The sequence below is a fragment of the Budorcas taxicolor genome, chromosome 2 (assembly GCF_023091745.1).
Source record: "Budorcas taxicolor isolate Tak-1 chromosome 2, Takin1.1, whole genome shotgun sequence".
NCBI classification, from domain to species: Eukaryota; Metazoa; Chordata; class Mammalia; order Artiodactyla; family Bovidae; genus Budorcas; species Budorcas taxicolor.
This window is the reverse complement of record NC_068911.1, coordinates 71869194-71887849: the sequence shown is the minus strand read 5'-3', so window position 1 is coordinate 71887849 and position 18656 is coordinate 71869194. Positions and strand designations below refer to the sequence as shown.

Here is an 18656-nt window from a genome sequence, read left to right as displayed (position 1 = left end):
GACACTTTACCATCTGAGCCACCAGGGAAGCCTCTGCAAATAGATTTATCAGTACCACTTTCTAGATTCCATAAATATGCATTAATATAAAATATTTTTCTCTTTTTCACTCTGTATAATAGGTTCTAGGTTCATCCACCTCATTAGAACTGACTCAAATTATGGCTGACTTATATTCCATTGTATATATGTACTACACTTCTTTAGACATTCGTCTGTTGGTGGACATCTAGGTTGATTCCCTGTCCTGGCTATTGTAAATAGTGCTTCAATGAACACTGAGGTACATGTGTCTTTTTAAATTTTGGTTTCCTCGGAGTATATGCCTAGTAGTGAAACTGCTGTGTTATATGGTAGTTTTATTCCTAGTTTTTTGAGGAATCTCCAGTCTGTCTTCCATAGTGGCTGTATCAGTTTACATTCCCACCAACAGTGCAAGAAGGTTTCCTTTTCTGCACACCCTCTCCAGCATTTAATGTTTGTAGATTTTTTGGTGATGGCCATTCGGACTGGTATGAAGTGATATTTCATTGTAGTTATGATTTGCATTTCTCTAATAATGAGCCACGTTGAGCATCTTTTCATGGGTTTGTGTGCCATCTGTGTGTCTCCATGGAGTGTGCTGCGTCTTCATTGCCATGCCAGCTTTTCTCTAGTTGAGGCAAGCATGGGCTACTCTGTGTTGCAATGCACAGGCTTCTCATTATGGTGGCTTCTCTTGTGGAGCACGGACTCTAGGACCCATGGGCTTCAGTAGCGGCAGCATGTAGTGTCAGTCGTTGTGGCTTTGCACAGGCTCAGTAGTTGTGGCGCACAGGCTTAGTTGCTTCCCGGCATTGTGGGATCCTCTCGGACCAGGGCTCAAACCGTGTCTCCTGCGTTGATAAGTGGACTCCTCACCACTGAGCCACCAGGGAAGCCCATGGCCTGCGTCTGTAAATGGCCTTGTTTTCCTGTGGCCTCAAGTGCAAAGGGCTCAGTAGTCCCTTCCTTGCATGTTATGCTCCAGGCATAAGTCACTGCTCAGAGTTCTGTGCACATTTTGACTCAGGCCCCGCCTCCATCCCTCTTTCTCTGCTTTTGACTCATTCTCATTGCTTCAGAGTCCCCTGCCCCTGGCATCTCCCAGAGTGCTTTCTCACCCTATTAATTTGACTATTCTAAGTAGATCATATAAGTGGAATCAGACAGTATTTTTTTGATTCTCTTTTTGAGAATCTTCCTCTTTTCGAGTCTTCCTCTTATCACCCCTGCCTTTGCCTGGCACTTGGATAACCACTTGGTGCTCCCATAAGACGCTTGCCTCTCTCCCTGTCTCTTCTTTGGGTGTGTGCTCAGTCATGTCTTCCCTGGGTTGGGAAGATCCCCTGGAGAAGGGAAAGGCTACCCACTTCAGTATTTTGGCTTGGAGAATTCCAAGGGGTTGCAAAGAGTCGGAGACGACTGAGCAACTATCACTTTCACTCAGTCATATCTGACTCTTTGCAACCCCATGGACTGTAGCCTGCCAGGCTCCTCTGTCCATAGGATTCTTCAAGCAAGAATACTGGAGTGGGTTGCTGTTTCTTCCTCCAGGGACTCTTCCCCACCCAGGGATCGAACCAACATTTCCTGATTTGCAGGTAGAATCTTTACCACTGAGCCACCTGGGAAGGCCCCCCTCCTGGTCTATACCCTTTAGTAAAATCTAAACGAGTCACCCTGGCCTGCAGGGCCCTTGCCTCATCTAGGTCTTGGCTGTTGGCCTCTCTGACTTCATCTCCTCCCACTAGGCTCCAGGGACATCACTTTGCCAACTCATTCCTACCTATAGGCCTTTGCACTTGCTGTTCCTTCTTCCTAGAATGTGCTGCCCCATAGCTTTGATTGTCTGGGCGCAGTTCTCAGCAACCCTGTCCCCCCGCCTTTCAAGAACTCCTTGCCTAGCACAACACTGCCTTTCTTCCCAAGAAATGAATGAGTGTATCACTTTTGTGGGAATTATTTTCTTACTTTTACTTTCAGTCTTATTGTTTATACATGTATTCCAAAACAACACAGTTTAGTTTTGCCTGTTTTTAAACTGAATATGAATAGGATCATACTGTACGTTTTCTTTTATGTGCGGCCTCTTCTGCTCCGGAGTGTGCTTCTAAGGTATATCCATGCTGACTGTGTATGTGTGATTGGCAGCAGGTTTTTCGTTTTTCACTGCTGGATGGTATTTCATTGTATAAACATATCACAGGACATTGATCTCTTCTACTGTTGGATATTTGGGTTGTTTCCAACTTGGAGCTTCTGCAAAAAATAATGCTATGAATATTCTTGTGCATATATTTCTGGGCACACTGTCATGAGTTTCTCTGCTGTACGACTAGGTGGAGAATTTGGGCTTAGATAGGGTAACCATAAATTAATGTTGCAAATTAATATTCACAACACAATAATATCCATAACATAATGTTGCAACATTATATAATGTTTCAGTGTCTGTTTCTGTGTGGGATAAAAGCTATACATCCTATAGTTTTTAACATTTGTGTTTTGTTACTACTTGATATAAAATTTTCTGTTTTCTAGTACATTTTGTTCTTTGATTCAGTAATTATTTAGATTTTTTTAATTTCAGATTTTTTAATTATTTCTAGCTTCTGATAGAAGATCATTCCTTGTATGATTTTTCTCTTTAGAAATTTGTTGAGATTGTTTTAAAGTCCAGTGTATGGTCACTGTTTATAAAGGTTCTTTGTAGACTTTACAAGAATGTGAGTTCTATAATCGTTGATTATAGTGTTGTATAACTTCCATTTGTTGACAATTTTAATCATAATCCTCAAGTCTCCTGTATTTTACTTCTTTGGGGGAGAGAATCTGCTCATTCTGTCAGTTACTGAGGAAAATGTTTAAAATCTCCAACTATGATTATGAATTTTTCTGTTCATCCTTGTAATTCTGTCAGTATTGCATTATAAATATTTTAGGCTAGCTGTTAGGTATATATACATTTAAAATTATAATGAATTTCTAGTACATTGAATGTTTTGTTAGTATGAAGTGATTCTCATATATAATAATGCTTTTTACCTTAAAGTCAGTTTTGTTTCATATTAATGTAGCCACACCAATTTTATTTTAATGGTTATTTGCATAATATTTTTTCCAGATTTTTGTTTAACTCTTTTGTATTTTTATGTTTAGATGTTTTTTCCCCTAGATAATAAATGTTAGGATTTTGTTTTAATTCAGACTGAAAATATTTGTTCTCTTTCTTTCCACTGGAGCTTAGCCAATAGCCACTTAATAGCATCACTTTTAAATACTTTTAAATCTTCATCCTGATTTGTGTTTTCTATTGCTTTGTTTGTTTTATGTTTCTTTATCTCATCTTTCTTGACTTTTGCATTTATTATTTTTATGATTCCATTTTCCTTGGTGGTTTTGAAATTATAAATTCAGTTTTTAAGCTATTTGGTAGTTACTCTAAAAATTGCAATGGTTATACTTAAGTTATCAAAATCAATATTAATCCAGTTTTTTAACCCTTCTCCCAGAAGAGCTGATGTATTTAGAATATTTTTATCTACATATACCCCCTCCTGACTCATGCCTTTCATTCTGTGTATTTTAATCTGAAGACATTGTTAACCTACGGCCACATAGAGTTAATGTTCTTTTAGATTTGCATACATATTTACCATTTTCTTTATTTTTCATTCTTTTTTTGTTCTTAGACCTTCTATCTGCAATCATTCATTTCTTGCCTGAAGATCCTTAAGGTTTTCTATAGATGAAATCTCTTTGTTTTTGTTGTCTAAAAACAAATACGTGTTCCTCTTATTCTTGAAAATTGTTTTCTCTGAGTTGAGAATATGATAGACAGTTGTTTTCTTTCAGCACATTGATGATGTCATTCCACTCTCTTCTTGCTCACTTTGTTGTAGAGAAGTTGATATAGGTGTGTCTTTCCTTTGAAGATAATGCCCCTCTTCCCCTCTGTATGCTTTACAATTTTTCTCTTAGTCTTTCTGTATTTTCAGTATGCTATGTAAAATTATAGTTTAAAAACTTACTCTTAAGATTCACTGTGCTTCTTAATCTATGGGTTGCTATCTGTCATCAGTTCTGGAAAATTCTCAATCATCACCTCTACAAATATTACCTCTTCCCTATTCTATTTTCTTCTTCTGTAACTATAATGAGATATATTAGACATTTCATTCTATCTTCCATGTATCTAAGATTTTTTTTGTATTTTTCATTTTTTATTTTTATAGCTGTATGTTAAATGTCATCTGACCTATCTTCCAAATCACCAGTGCTCTTATTAACTCTATGATTTCCTTTTCCAACCACGTTTTAATTTGGTTGTACTTTTTTAATTGTAGAAATTCTATTGGTCTTTCTAAAATACCCACTTGATCACTTTTATTGAATACATGTATATTTTGATTGAAATAAAATTGATTTACAATGTTGTGTTAGTTTCATGTGTACAGAAAATAAAAACCTGCTTTGTCATTTTTTATAAAATGTTTCCTATTCTTTGCAGATACATTTTCCCTGTTTTTTTTTTTAAATTTCTTTTCCTAGAGTAAGCATAGCTATTCTAAAATCTGTATTTGATAGTTTCAATATTTGTGGGTTTCTTACCAACTCTGATTTGTGATAACTGTTTTTTTCCTATCTACTTTAATTTTGTGCTATTCTTTATTCTTAAAAAGTACTGGAATAATGCTTAAGGCCTAGGAAGAAGATACCATTCTCCAGAGAATTTATACATGTGTCTCTGTAAAATATTTTTAGATACTACCACTATAGCACTAAAATCAAATCCATGGTTTAAGATAATCAGGACCACAAAGGCATAGTGACCTTAGGTTACAGTGATGGTTGTGGATCTTTGACCACATAGAAAAGTTTTTCTTTTTCTTTTTTCTCCTTCTTAATACCAAGGCAGCCATTATTATAGTTGCCCATAGTTAGGGGTAGAAGTAATGTTTATGTATGGTTCACACTCATCCTATCTATGTAACATGGACCATATCTATAATATCCCCATCTTTGGGTCTTGGTTCTTTTCCCTTTTCTCCAGGAGGCTGTCAAAACAGAAGCCTAGAGTTACTGACTATGGCAGATGACCTTGAGGTGAGAAGAATGTTGGTGCTCTACTTAGGTCTTTGGTTCCCAACATCCCTTATATTTTTGTCCTAATAGTTTCTTACTCCGCTGTTACTCTGATGATTTTAAAATTATTTTGGATTGAGAAGTTTAGTTGTTTCTAATAGACCAGAGTGACAAGGAATTAGTCTGAATAGCCTAGCTTGCTATTTCTGAAAAAGGAAGTATTAAAAAGATCTTAAATCCAGTCACTCAGTCATGTCTGACTCTGTGCGACCCCATGGACTGCAGCACCCCAGGCTTCCCTGTTCATCACCAACTCCCGGAGCTCACTCAGACTCATGTCCATTGAGTGTGTGATGCCATCCAACCATCTCGTCCTCTGTTGTCCCCTTCTCCTCCTGCCTTCAATCCCTCCCAGCATCAGGATCTTTTCAAATGAGTCAGTTCTTCACATCAGGCAGCCAAAATATTGGAGTTTCAACCTCAGCATCAGTCCTTCCAATGAATATTCAGCACTGATTTCCTTCAAGATGGACTGATTGGATCTCCTTGCAGTCCAAGGGACTCTCAGGAGTCTTTTCCAACACCACAGTTCAAAAGGATCAATTCTTTACTGCTCAGCTTTCTTTATAGTCCAACTCTCACATCCATGCACAACTAAAGGAAAAACCATAGCTTTGACTAGACGGACCTTTGTTGAGAAACTGTCTCTGCTTTTTAATATGCTGTCTGGGTTGGTAATAGTTTTTCTTCCAAGGAGCAAGCGTCTTTTAATTTCATGGCTGCAGTCACCATCTGCAGTGATTTTGGAGCCCAAAAAAATAAAGTCTGTCACTGTTTCCATTGTTTCTCCATCTATTTGCCATGAAATGATGGGACTGGATGCATTGATCTTAGATTTCTGAATGTTGAGTTTTAAGCCAACTTTTTCACTCTCCTCTTTCACTTTCATCAAGAGGCTCTTTAGCTCCTCTTCGCTTTCTGCCATAAGGGTGGTATCATCTGCATATCTGAGGTTATTGATATTTCTCCTGGCATTCTTGATTCCAGCTTGTGCTTCATACAGCCCAACATTTCACTTGATGTACTCTGCATGTAAGTTAAATAAGTAGGGGGACAGTATATAGCCTTGACATACTCCTTTCCCAATTTGGAACCAGTCTGTTGTTCCATGTCCAGTTCTAACTGTTGCTTCCTGACCTGCATACAGATTTCTCAGGATGCAGGTCAGGTGGTCTGGTATTCCCATCTCTTGAAGAATTTTCCACAGTTTGTTGTGATCCACACAGTCCAAGGCTTTGGCATAGTCAATAAAGCAGAAGTAGATGTTTTTCTGGAACTCTCTTGCTTTTTTGATGATCTAGTGAATGTTGGCAATTTGGTCTCTGGTTCCTCTCCTTTTTCTAAATCAAGCTTGAATACCTGGAAGTTCATGGTTCACATACTATTGAAGCCTGGCTTGGAGAATTTTGAGCATTGCTTTGCTAGCATGTGAGAAGAGTGCAATTATGCAGTAGTTGGAGCATTCTTTGGCGTTGCCTTTCTTTGGGATTAGGATGAAAGCAGACCTTTTCCAGTCATGTGGCCACTGCTGAGTTTTCCAAATTTGTTGGCATATTGAGTGCAGCACTTTCACAGCATCATCTTTCAGGATTTGAAATAGCTCAACTGGAATTCCATCACCTCCACTAGCTTTGTTCATAGTGATGCTTCCTAAGGCCCACTTGACTTCACATTCCAGGATGTCTGGCTCTAGGTGAGTGATCACACTATTGTGGTTTTCTGGGTCATGAAGATCTTTTTTGTATAGTTCTTCTGTGTATTCTTGCCACCTCTTCTTAGTATCTTCTGCTTCTGTTAGGTCCATACCATTTCTGTCCTTTATTGTACTCATATTTGCATGAAATATTCCCTTGGTATCTCTAATTTTCTTGAAGAGATCTCTAATCTTTCCCATTCTGTTGTTTTCCTCTATTTCTTTGCATTGATCACTGAGGAAGGTTTTTTTTTTTAATCTCTCCTTGCTATTCCTTGGAACTCTGCATTCAAATAGGTATATCTTTCCTTTTCTCCTTTGCCTTTAGCTTCTCTTCTTTTCTCAGCTATTTGTAAGGCTTCCTCAGACAACCATTTTGCCTTTTTGCATTTCTTTTTCTTGGGTATGGTCTTGATCACTGCCTTCTGTACAATGTCACAAACCTCCATCCATAGTTCTTCAGGCACTCTGTCTGTCAGGTCTAATCCCTTGAATCTATTTGTCACTTCCAGTGTATAAATATAAGAGGTTTGATTTAGGTCATCCCTGAATGGTCTAGTGGTTTCCCCTACCTTCTTCAACTTAAGTCTGAATTTGTCAATAAGGAGTTCATGATCTGAGCCACAGCCAGCTCCTGGTCTTATTTTTGCTGACTATAGAGTTTTTCCATCTTTGGGTGCAAAAAATATAATCAATCTGATTTCAGTGTTGACCATCTGGTGATGTCCATGTGTAGAGTGTTCTCTTGTGTTGTTGGGAGAGGATGTTTGCTATGACCAGTGCGTTCTCTTGGCAAAATTTTGTTAGCCTTTGCCCTGCTTCGTATTGTACTCCAAGGCCAAATTTGCCTGTTACTCCAGGTATCTCTTGACTTCCTACTTTTGAACTCCAGTCCCCTATAAAGAAAAGGACATCTTTTTCGGGTGTTAGTTCTAGAAGGTCTTGTAGGTCTTCATAGAACCGTTCAACTTCAGCTTCTTCAGCATTACTGGTCAGGGCATAGACTTGGATTACTGTGATATTGAAAGGTTTGCCTTGGAAACGAACAGAGATCATTCTGTTGTTTTTGAGATTGCATCTAGTAAGTATGTAATAAAAAGAAAATGTGCTCTGCATACAAAGGCTTTAAATGTGGTAGAAGATTTTGAACAGTCTAACTTGGAAACACCGTTATTTTATGTGCTGCATCGTTTCAATGTTGATATGAAGTTAAACAAGGTCTGCTTGGCCTTGTATCCAATATGACTCCCAATTTGACTACAGCAATTTCCTAAAACTGCATACAACTTTCCTAATGAGCAATGAAATAGCCATCTTTGCTAAGTACCCACAGTGTGCAATTATGGTTTTAGAAAAGTCTTAAGGGATGTGGCCTTTAAAAGACATGGAAGTACAGATTTCCCTCCATTGTTCCCTGGTGTGTATTAGGCAATACCTGGTGAAGAGATTCAGAGAAGGCAATGGCACCCCACTCCAGTACTCTTGCCTGGAAAATCCCATGGACAGAGGAACCTGGTGGGCTGCAGTCCATGGGGTCGCGAAGAGTCGGACATGACTGAGCGACTTCCCTTTCACTTTTCACTTTCATGCATTGGAGAAGGAAATGGCAACCCACTCCAGTGTTCTTGCCTGGAGAATCCCAGGGACGGGGGAGCCTGGTGGGCTGCCGTCTATGGGGTCGCACAGAGTCCGACACTACTGAAGTGACTTAGCAGCAGCAGCAGCAGCAGCAGCAGCAGCAGCAGTGAATAGATTTCTGGTTAATATGTGACAGAAAACAATGGAGGAGCAATGCTCACTCTTTCAAAGTGATGCACAGACAGATGTGACTATAATCAAGTTGAGATGGTGTGGAGAATGTTGATTATATTCAGCATAGATTGATCAGGTTGGGAGTGCTAAGCAAAGTGCCTCTGTGAGGATGGGAATCTTGAGTAAAATTTTGAACCTTAGAAACATACGTTAGTGGCAGTGTGGTATATGAACTGATGGAGAAGGGAGGCAAGTAGAGACAGGTATGGACAAGTGGTGTATGAGGACTGATTAGCATTTCCCTTTCACAAGGATAGACACTCCACCAGGAAAGTGATTGGGCAATGAATCACCTAAGAAAGGTGTGAAAGCAGAAAATGCTTTACTTCTTAGAGTCAAGGAACAGCCCCAGTCCTTGTGGATAAGGGCAGAGCCAACTGCTGCAAGTTTTCAGTCAGTCATAGAATCTGTTTAGCATTTCTTGCTCCTTGCTTGTTTACTTTCTCTTTTCCCTTTGAAGAAAGGGCTGTAGTTTAACCAGACGCAGTGAACTGAACTCTTGGAGGGCCTCATTGGGCCTAAGACCAAACCAGTCATTAGGTCTTCAGAGAGTAGTTCAGAAATACCTACCTTTAACATTGTCAAGGTTGTTTGAACTTTGGGAAGAGGATAACGAGCACAAAGCAGGACCTTCAGAGAAGTGGGTTGTCAGGAGTGTATAGTTAGTTTAAAGGTTACAGGATGGATTTATTTGTGTAATTTTAATTGCTCTCTCACTCTGATGTAGCGTTACTGTATTTGTCATGCGTGGATATGGAATGCATTCTCTCATTCAGCAAAATGACTGGTGACTGTGCTGGGGCTTTTCCTAGGCACTGTAAAGATTCTCTTTAGTAGTTATTTTTAGCAGCCTTTTGCCATCATGACCTCTGCCATCATGATAGCATGTAACATTTATTGAACATCTATTATGAGCCATGTTTTCTACTTGTGTCATCTTATTTAATCCTCATGACACTCCTATTGAATAGGCAATGTGACTTCAATTCAGAAAAGTTAATTAAATTGCCTCTGTGTGTGTATGTGTGTATGAAGTGAGATATATAATGAGAGTCAAGCTGTGTGTGACTGATCCTAACACACCCATGCTTCTTTCTCCACATAACCACCGAGACTAATTGTAAGTAAATTTTATGAGTTGAACTGCAGCGAACTGTAGCCTTAAAAGAAAACTGTTTTTAGGTCTCTCAACTCTTGTGTTTTTGGTATTTGTGCGATATCTATGTATAGAAAATACCAGATCCTTGGCAATTGTTTTTTTTTTTTTTTTTGATAATATATACACAGAAAAACTTTTCAGTGGAGTCTGCGTGTGTGGCATGTGTGAGACAGATAGACAGACAGACACAGTGATACCATTATTCACCTATCCATGACTGAATTGTAGGAGCACATGTGCCCAGCTTCTGGGCGTTTCACCAAGACTACATTTGGCCACATTTCCTCATTTCTTTTTACACAACTTTACCATTTCACTGAGGACCTCTCTGCTAACATAGGCTCCTAGGAACTCTTCAGTTTATTCCAGACTCTTTAAAAATAGACAACAGTGTGATACCAGTCACTTAGGATTAGATATTACTGTTTGAATTAAAATCTATTCACATACTTCAAGGCTTTTTTTTTTTTTTTTTTTCACTGAAACTAGAAAGTGCCAACTGGCAATTTGCTATGGAGAATTTGTGGCTAGAGCTTTCCTTTTTTCTACCCTAGACATTAACAAACAAAAACAGCTGCAAGAAGTCATGTTTTATTTGCTTTCTGTTTTATGGCATAAAATAAAGTGGTTAAGGACAGTGCTTAGATTATTTTCCTTTGAAATGGTTGGAGGAAGTAGAATATATGTAAGTAAATATCTCTAGATTAATGGCTGCATTCATTGTCAGTCTTTGGAACACTCTAGATGGGAGAGACTGAGGAACACTCTAAATGGGAGAGACTAGCAGAAACAGTGACCAGGATTTTAACTCCTGTCTTGAGAGTTTAATGAAACCAAAGGTCAAATCCATCTTTTTGTGTGCTACAAGAGGTGGTTGTTTCTTCTCGTTGAAATCAGTAAGCGTGGGAGTGGTGTATGTTCTTTGACCTGTTTCAGGAAATACATGACTTGCTGCTTCTCAGGGGACCGGCCGTTAATAACAGTGGAGATGCTTGCTCACAGGATGCTGAGCAGACAGCACCTGCCTGAGTCTGGGTAGGGAGGTTGAGACCAGATTCTTGGTTACTCTCCATATTACAGTGCTGTTTCTTTGATTCAGTAAATATTCATGGAGCTCCTAGTGCGTGCTGACAATAAGTGCAGGAGAGACTGTGATGGATGGAACACAGAGGCAGCCCCCAAGGAACTTGGGTTCTGCATTCATTGCCTATCACTGACTTTCCCATGGTTAAAATGCCCAGGCTGTGAAGTCAGAGCTGGATTCAGGGACTATATTAGCCACTTTTGCCTCAATAGGACTCCCATTCTTCATCTGTAATTTAAGTGTAAGGGGGATCATTCCTAAAGGGCTGTTCACAGTGTCTGTGGCTCTGAAGTCTCTCTCTGCTGTTGTGGTCATTGTTGTGATTATAATCTGGTCTCAGGCTTTAAGTAAAAGGAAAAGTGTTTGAAATAAATTAGAAGAATGTGGCTGCTAGGTGTGCCAGAGGGAAGGACCAGAGGCGCATAAAGTTCCCACTAACCTGGGAGGAAGCTAAGGCTGACCCTTGGCAAATGTGGGACTGTCTGTCTCCCTCTGTAACTTCTTTCCCCTTCCAGGCATTATTTTAGTTTGACCTTTTTTATGTGCAAATGTTGGGCAGTTAGAAAGCAAAGCACCAGTGTCATTTACCCTGCTTCTGCCACCAAAGTAAGCACAGCTGAGTCTGTGCCAGGGAACCAAAGGGAGAAACAGAAGTGGCTCAACAATCTTTTCAAGTGTGACTCAGCTAATTCAACTTTCCAAGAAGTAGAAAATAATGTTAGGAATTCAGAAGACATTTCCTGACTTAGAAAATGGAGATTATATTACATATTTCAGAAGGCAGTTATGAGCTTTAAATAAAGCAATGTGTCAAATTTCTTGGTACCTTCTTGTATACTAGGGGTGCTTAATAAATGTTAGTTAAATCTGAATCAGTATGTCTTTAAATTCTGATTTCTTCATACAGCACATTCTGTTTTCTCCATAAGGGATGCATGTTACATTTTAGGATATCCCTCTCTATGTATCTCATGACATTGTGTTAAAAATGACCAAGGAGATCATATTGTATGGTGGTGTTAAAGAGGAAGAAATTTTTCTCTCTCCTTCTAGGTTCTTCTAGCTGCTCTGAGAATTAAATTGACAAGAGAAAAATTAACAGGAGAAAATTGAACCAAGTTTAATAGTATTGTATATGAGAGAAACCCAGGAAAACTGAGTAACTCACCAAAATAGCAGAAGCCCTCATCTTATATACCATCTTCAACTAAAGCCAAAAGACGATGTTGGGGGTAGTGGTTTGGGACTTCAAAGGGGAAGAAGGCAACTGACATGGAAATAGAAAAACAAGTGCTCAGTAAACAAATGTTGCTGGATATTGTAGAGACAACTAGACACAGCCTGGACTCAAATGTCGGCTCTGCCTAGAGTTTCCCCACCACTCCAAGCCCATGTTCTTTGCAGACATGTCTGTGATAGCTCTCTTCTGTGAACAGGCTCTCTGAATTATTTTAGGCACTCAGAGGGAAGGTCAGAGTTTCTTCCTAAGTCTTAAGGGCCTTGATTGCTTTTAGCTCACAGTAATTCTCAGGCCAAAAAGACATTTTGTTGTGGCAAATTTTATTCCTGCACAATAGCTACTGAATGTGGTAGCAAAATGTGTGTGTGCTGCCTGCTAAGTCGCTTCAGTCATGTCTAACTCTTTGTGACCCTGTGTACCGCCGCCTGCCAGGCTCCTCTGTCCATGGGATTCTCCAGGCAAGACTACTGGAGTGTGTTGCCCTTTAGAGTTCTTTACCACTAATGCCACCTGGGAGTAGTTTGACAATGTTACTTTGGTGGTGGCTGGGTTACACCAATTTAGGAGAGAGTGAAGCTGAAAACAAGAGCAGAACAGTGCTTCTCCTTGCCAGAGGCTTGTGAGTGCAGAATCACTGCCTCTTGGCCTCTGTCTCAGTGCCATGTGAAGGCAAATGCTTTTCTCCTCTGTTCCTTTATGGCCAGAGGTATTAGCTAAGTGTTAGCTCCTGGCTGTGAAAAACCTTCTTTGCCTTGCTAGAGGGGATATATTTTAAAAAAGAAGCTTCAGAAGATGACTTTTGATATTCATGCAGTTAGTGTGATTTATATAAAATTGCTAAAAGAACTTGAGTTGTGGGTAGGTGAGGGTCTTCATCTTAGCTTAGTTTTTGAAAATCTCAGTTTTAAAATGCAAAAGTGGGATATAATGAGTGTCACATTATTATTACTACTAAAATTTATTAAGTACTTATTTTGGGCCAGATAATGTTTTAAGGGCTTTATTTTTTATTTTATTAAAGTTTTAAAAAATCGTGGTGAGATTTGGTGAATAACTGGTAAGTTGTGGTAAAATTTAATGTTCCGGCTAAACCATTTACAAGTGTGCAGTTCAGTGGCATTAAGTACATATGTTGTACAGCCATCACCACAATCCATTCCCAGATTTCTTTTTATCTTCAAAAGTGAAACCGTACCCTTTAAACACTATCTCCCCATTCCCTCCTCCTTGCATCCCCTGGAAACCACCACTTTACTTCCTGTCTTCACTATTCTCATATAAGTAGAATTGTAAAGTATTTGTCCTTTGGTGACTGGTGTATTCACTTACCATAATGTCCTCAAGATTCATCTATGAGATAGCATGCATCAGAGTTTCCTTCCATTTAAGACTGAAAAAAAATAAATTCCATTTTCTGTATGGACCACATTTTATCTGTTCATCCTTTGACGGACACTTAGGTTGCTTCTGCTTCTTGGCTGTTGTGAATGCTGCTGTGTGCATGGTGTACAGATAGTTGTTTGAAACCCTGCCTTCAGTTCTTTTGGGTGTATAGCCAGAAGTGGAATTGCTGAATCCCATGGTAGTTTTCTTTTTAGTTCTTCGAGGAACCACCCATACTGTTTTCTATAGAGGCTGCAGTATTTTACATTTCCACCAACAGTGAACATAGGTTCTAATTTCTCCACATCCTCACCAATAGATGTTATTCTCTCTCTTTCCACCTTTCTTTCTTTCTTCCTCTGTCTCTGTCTCTCTCTGGGTAGTAAACATCCTAATACATGCAACTGAGGGTTTTATTTTAAATGTATTAAGTTATTTAATCTGTTAACAACCTAGAGGTAGGTCCTATCATTATCTTGATTTGAAAGAAGAGGAAGCAGAGAAATAGAGGTGTTGACTAGAAAGAAGTAGAGCTGGGATTTGAGCCCAGGCACTGTGGCTCTGGGTCCTAAGCTCTCCTACTATATCCTCACAGCCTCTGTCATTATACAGTCATTGCCGCAAATTAAAATGATAGAGAAGTGTTTGTGATAACCACTGATCTTTACCCTAGCTCTAATACCATGTATGCATGCATGCCTTAGAATTAATCTCTGATGTGAATTTCCATGTTTTTGTGCATCTGAGTATAATTTTTGCAAGAGTTCATGCTTTGCACTTTGTTCTGGTACTTCTTCTGCCTCACTTACTTATTTAGTAAAGACATCTTTCCAGGTCAGTACAGTCAGTACATACGGATGTATCTCATTTTTCTGACTAATGACTGCATTTGGCAGAAATTTAATTTGTTATTCAATTTTTTATTGGTATAACCATTCAAAAGTATGCTTCAAGAAGCATTCTTCAGTGTACATTTCATGTAAAGTTGCTTTTGTTTTTAGTAGAAGTCCCTAAAAGTGGAATTTCTGGGTTCAAGAGTGTATACATTTTATATCTGGCCCTAGAATTAAAAGCTGACTCATACAGGCCATGAGTTAAAAGAAGATCTTGCTGGATGAAAGACTTCGGCTGCCTCACATTTGTTAAATGAGTACAGTCCCCGGGAGAAGACTCCAGAACTAGGCAGATGACTGGAACTCAGCTGGGAGAGCTTTCAGCTGTGCAAGGCCAGCTTCAGGGAGTCCAACAAATCAGCTAAATTTCTGACCTGGTGCATTTGTCCAAATTACCAAACAGCTTTCTTCCTGTGAAATTTCTTTTACCTGGGTAGCTGGAAAAGGTCATGGTCATAGTTAAAAGAAATAGAAGAGTAAAGCCTATCCTTTTGTCAGAAAGCTATGGCTTAATTTGATCTTTTAGACATTGCTGACTTAAGCTGAGTAAGTAGTTTAAATAGGCTATCCTATGAATAAAGTTATCAGAGAGAAATGACTAAATAAAAATATTTGAATCAACTATCAAATACATGTATACATATATATGTACTGTATGTATGTATATATACTTGTGTATGTATGCAGTGCAGATTTTAATGCAAGCCTTTTGGAGGTGAAGTTTTAAAGTAAAACTGATTGCTTTTTATCCCCATTATATCCATTGAGTTGGCATCACTGACTCAATGGACATGAGTTTGAGTAAGAGTTGCGAAGAGTTGGACTGAGTGACTGAACAACAATATAAGGATATCTAAAATTATAGAATCTTGGAAAATAAAGTAAAAATGGGAAATATATTAATATAATTAGTTAAAGCATTGTTCAGTGTATTTTATGCTTTTTAATATAGTTGGGGGATCATATTGCATATACGATTTTATCTCCCACTTTTTTAGAGCATTAGATTTGAAAGTGTACTCCTAGTTGATGGCCAACATTGGACTAAGCATCTCCTATTCATTAACCTATCAAGTCTTCATGATGCTCATCTGTGGTAGGTTCTATTTTTGTTCTCATTTTATAGTCAAAGAAATTGAGACTTAAAGAATCTGAGTAACTTGCCCAAAGTCCATAGCCAAGAAGGTGTATTACAAAGAATGAATCGAAATCACTGGCTTGTGCTCTCCACCTTTCGATGGACAGGTGGGGTTTGCATGATGCAGCTTCCAGGACACCAACATCCCACGCCACTTTTTAAGTGTTTACTTACACAGCTATAGAATATTGCATCTAGGGGCTGACCCAAGGTTTATTTCATTACTCTCTTATACCTAGGAACATTCTTAATTAAGTGTCTTAGAGCCATTTGTAATGGCTCAGGTGTCAGGTTTATCTCTGCAAATGATGAAAATCTCTGTGTATTTTTTTCCCCCTGTACTTTGGAGTATCCTTAGAATAGAGTCGAGGTAATTTCATTGCTTGATCAAAATAACTATACTTTTAAAAAGATAAAGATGATTTTTAAATTATTCACAAGTCATCATAAAATATTGTTGGTGCTGTTTTCCATCATCTCTGGAAGGCAGCAAGACCCAAATGACTTCACTATCCGTGGCATGAAATTTCATGTTCTAGAGGAAAAATGATGTCTTCACGAGCAGATGTGAAAAAATGGCTGACAGCATGAGAATTTGAAGCCCAAGTTGAGATGAGTGGTATTTAAATAATATCTCACTTCTAAAGAACTTGGGTTAGCGGTGTTACCTAGTATACATGGGGCTTATCCTTGAAATACCCTGTGACTAATGCTTATTCGTCTTAGCCTTATCCTAAAACCAACATTATTTATTCACTAAGACTTTCATTGGCAGACTTCTTTGGTGGTGCAGGGGATAGGAATCCCCCTGCCAGTGCAGGGGATGTGGGTTTGATCCCTGATCTAGGAAGATTCCACATGCTGAGGAGCAACTAAGCCAATGTATCACAACCTAGGCATTCCTAAACCTCCTCAGATTTTAGGTAAGGGAACCATGGAAGGTTCTAAAGGAATAGAGTGGTCCTCCTCATAGATCCCCTGAGTCTGCATACAGAATAGCAGCTGGTATCCAAACTTACGTTGGTTGTGTTGGCACCTGTCAACTGGGTATCATACCAGATATAAGTGAGACAATGCTGATACAACATTGGATTTAGGAGCAGGGATGAGATGAGAATAAAATAAATGCCACAAATGAGAGGAATGTATTAATGCCAGGCATTGTGCTAGGCACTTTGTTTACGAAAGGTCATGGAACTTCAGATGGGGGTGAGAGAACAATGTTTTGAAGAATACAGTGGTTTGATGGAGAAAGTGGTGTTTCAGGTAAGCCAGCAAAAATGGATTAAATTTTGTCAGATGAAAAAGAGAGAATGGGTAGAAAAAGTAATTGGCCAAGGAAAGCCCCAAGAGCCTGAATCTGCCCTTCTGGCTGGAGCTGAGGCTGTGGGAAGGGAGGTGAGGCTGGAGCAGCTTTGAGGCTCATGAGGAGTGTCATGAAAGCCAGCATTGGAGTCTAGCCAGGGGGTGACAGTGGTCGTTGAAAGTTCTGAGCAAGAAGAGGCTTTGATGGGAGTGAAAATGAAGAGGATCCTGACAGCACTGTGCAGTGCGGGATGAAGGCAGGCCTTTGCTGTGGTCCCCTGGGGAATTACAGAGGGAATGGAGGGCCGGGGCGGTGGGATGAGGGATTTCAAGGGAGCAGCTTATGCTCGTGACTAGTGACTGCTTAGATCCACAGCCCAGCTTTTACAAACCCTTCCCAGTGAGGTTGGGGAGCAGATTTTCCTTCGGCACTGATGCTACTGTGTACTGGAGGAAGTGCCTGGGAGCCCATCAGTGTTAGGACAAAAATACCCATTCCCATAATAACAACTTCACTAAAGGGACCCATTTGGGGTATTATTACTTGTATCAGTTTCCTATTGCAACTGTAACAGTTTACAAAAAACTTAGTGGCTTAAAACAGCACAAATTTATTATTTTACAGTTCTGGAATTCAGTGGTTTTCACTAGGATAAAAAGTCTTTGGCTGTAAAGATATGTTACAATTAGGAAATTTTTCCTGCTTTTATTTATGTTATAAAACTTTGCAGCACATCTTTGGTCCCAATTCCTTTCTAAAATCTAATTAAAGTTTTTCTCCAGAAAATATTATATTTATGCTTGTCTTCTAATTTTGCCAAAACTTCCTCTTTTCTGTTTACTTATTTATTTAGCTGCACCATGCGGCATGTTGGTTTCCCAATCAGGGATTGAACTCACGCCCCCTGTAGTGGAAGAGCCTGGACCCTTCCCCAGACCACCAGGGAAGTCCCATGCCTGAACTTTGTAATGGTTCATGGGACTCTATACTAAGACTCCTTTGTCTTAGTACAGAAATGCCTGTTTCCCTGAAAACATGAACCGTAAATGGTTTGTTACTCTGCTTTGTGTGTCAGTATGCCTTGAGAATGATATCACCAGGTTGCCTTTAGTTGTACTTTTGAGTTTACCAACTCTCTGATATTTATGTTCTATTTTAAAGCTCCAAGTTATTTTAGGTTCTGTGCCTTGGGGCTTCTGTTAATGTTCATTATTATTTCATTTTATATACAAATAACTTCCTGAATATTTTCCCTTTAATGAAGAAACAATTATGCCTTTGTGTGAGTATTGTTATTATACTTACAAAAGTTATTTCTGAGGCAGTGTTTTAAAATTTCCCAAATGTTTTATTGTTAGTGTCTTATGTAAATCACTTGGTGCTTGCTTGCTTCATTTAGTGACTCACTCAAATGGGAACACTTATTATGTAGCAAAACAAGACGAACGCTGGTTAAGCTTCGTTCATTCTGAAATGCGAGCAGTGTGTCTTCTCTGCACTCCAGGCATTGATCTAGCTGCTGGAGATGCAGCAGTGGACACAGAACAGGTCCTTCCCCGTCAGACCTTCTCTTCGCAGATGCACTTGGGAGTCAGAGAGACAAGGGTGTGAATCCAGGCGCATGCTGTTGGAGCAAGGGGGATCCCTTCCAAGGCTTGAGAGTGGACGCTTGTCTAACACCCGGAAATGAACTATCCAAGGAGACACACATGCTGCTAAAGCAAAAGACTTTCCTGGGAAGGGGCGCCAAGGCAGGGGAGCAACAGGGAAGGGAACCCAGGA

At 39.3% G+C, this 18656-nt stretch overlaps 1 protein-coding gene across 1 annotated transcript in view; it reads left to right on the top strand.

The window, feature by feature from the left end:
* The window catches only part of CERS6 (ceramide synthase 6), a 341431-nt gene that overhangs the window by 138051 nt on the left and 184724 nt on the right, over nt 1–18656 (top strand). The gene's annotated exons all lie outside the window — the stretch shown is intronic.